The sequence below is a fragment of the Schistocerca gregaria genome, unplaced genomic scaffold (genome assembly GCF_023897955.1).
Source record: "Schistocerca gregaria isolate iqSchGreg1 unplaced genomic scaffold, iqSchGreg1.2 ptg000581l, whole genome shotgun sequence".
Taxonomy (NCBI): Eukaryota; Metazoa; Arthropoda; class Insecta; order Orthoptera; family Acrididae; genus Schistocerca; species Schistocerca gregaria.
The window spans coordinates 125,001-127,500 of NW_026061971.1; positions in this window are offsets into that span (position 1 = coordinate 125,001).

Sequence of the window (2,500 nt, forward strand, 5' to 3'; positions counted from 1 at the left end):
AACCCACGTTGGCCCTTAACCTAACCCACGTTGGCCCTTAACCTAACCCACGTTGGCCCTTAACCTAACCCACGTTGGCCCTTAACCTAACCCACGTTGGCCCTTAACCTAACCCACGTTGGCCCTTAACCTAACCCACGTTGGCCCTTAACCTAACCCACGTTGGCCCTTAACCTAACCCACGTTGGCCCTTAACCTAACCCACGTTGGCCCTTAACCTAACCCACGTTGGCCCTTAACCTAACCCACGTTGGCCCTTAACCTAACCCACGTTGGCCCTTAACCTAACCCACGTTGGCCCTTAACCTAACCCACGTTGGCCCTTAACCTAACCCACGTTGGCCCCTAACCTAACCCACGTTGGCCCCTAACCTAACCCACGTTGGCCCCTAACCTAACCCACGTTGGCCCCTAACCTAACCCACGTTGGCCCCTAACCTAACCCACGTTGGCCCCTAACCTAACCCACGTTGGCCCCTAACCTAACCCACGTTGGCCCCTAACCTAACCCACGTTGGCCCCTAACCTAACCCACGTTGGCCCCTAACCTAACCCACGCTGCACCTTAACCTAAGTTACGCTGCACCTTAACCTAAGTTACGCTGCACCTTAACCTAAGTTACGCTGCACCTTAACCTAAGTTACGCTGCACCTTAACCTAAGTTACGCTGCACCTTAACCTAAGTTACGCTGCACCTTAACCTAACTTACGCTGCACCTTAACCTAACTTACACTGCACCTTAACCTAACTTACACTGCACCTTAACCTAAGTTACACTGCACCTTAACCTAAGTTACACTGCACCTTAACCTAACTTACACTGCACCTTAACCTAAGTTACACTGCACCTTAACCTAAGTTACACTGCACCTTAACCTAACTTACACTGCACCTTAACCTAACTTACACTGCACCTTAACCTAACTTACACTGCACCTTAACCTAACTTACACTGCACCTTAACCTAACTTACACTGCACCTTAACCTAACTTACACTGCACCTTAACCTAACTTACACTGCACCTTAACCTAACTTACACTGCACCTTAACCTAACTTACACTGCACCTTAACTGTCACATGTAACGTCACAGGAATGTAGCTTTGCCTAACAGCAACCCTCTGAACATAGTTCACTGCTTGGATCCTCTGGTGTCATGTGTATTTCTTGATGCCATGGTGCGTACCCTCACATAAAGGTCTTTCGAGTGTTGCGTACTTTCTACACAGTCCCGCTAACCACTGGAAGGGTGTACCGCTACAGAACGAATATCGCCCTCCCCTCCTGCCCTTCCAAGCTGGTCGGTCAGGCGTTTGTTTGTGAAATGAGCCTTGCAGCTGTTCAGTTGCATTCGGTTGTCGATGCAGTCAGTGTACGTTGTGGTACGGCCTGTGTGGACTGTCCACTGATGTACGCGTAACCCACACTGATCATCCGTCGTTACGTACTGAGTGACATAATGTGGCACATGCTTGACCGTACACCGGCTGCGCCCTACAATGGCGAATCATAAGGGCCATATGTTGTGCACGATGCTACTTGTCTCGTCTCCCCATTACAGCGAGATTGCACTGTTGTACGCCGTACAGACATGTGGTAAGTAGGTACGGACGAAAGTATTGCATGTTGGCCCCCCCCCCCCTCCTCCCTCTGCCGGGAATCAGCGTGAGCCGTCTGTTGATGTAGCGACGAGGGTTTTCCTATTTAATCGTATTGCCCCACACAACATGATAGCACGGTGGACCGCGTTCCACATCTGCGACATGCTACAGAGGCCGGTTGACAGTCGACCGCGCAAGGGACATTGCACACGTGCGCGGACCATCTTCCACGTGTTCTCTCGTGTACATGCCGCAGTGTGTATGTGGGCTGATGTAGCGTGTCGTGACACATAACATGCAGGCATGCCAGAATCGTAGATTTCGCAAATGTAGATTGACGTATACGTTTGCTGCCAAAGATCCGCAAATGAACTGGAAATCAGTTGTTGAGCGGTTGTTCGCGCTGCAGGTGCATCGGTGATAGCGACGATCGGTACATCTGTGAACCGGTTGTTTCGGCGGTACCCGCCATGCCCCCGAACCTGAGTTGGCCATGTGGGTATGAAGCGATACGAGGCTGTGGCTTGGCGGGACAGTCCCCGGCCGGTGAGGGGGGGCCGCCCGGCGTGCTGGCCGCGCGCTGCGTGAGCGCACGCACTACAGCCGGCTGGTGGGGGGCGCCCAGTGGCAGGAGCGCCGGCCGACGGGCCCGGCTGGCGTCCCAGCTATGCGCCGGCGCACCCTGCGCGCGGCGCCAGGCGGCCAAAGTGGGTTCTGCCGAGCCCGGTGCGAAGCGCGGTGGACATCTGCAGTGTGCTGGTCCGATTGCGGACTGTGTGCGTTGAGGATGCGCCGCCGCCCGGCACTCGGCGTCGCGACGCCGTCTGCTGCTCGGTCGCCCCCAGCGGTTCTCGCAGGTGGTTTGTATCGCAGCTCTGCGGACGTGTTGGCGCGTG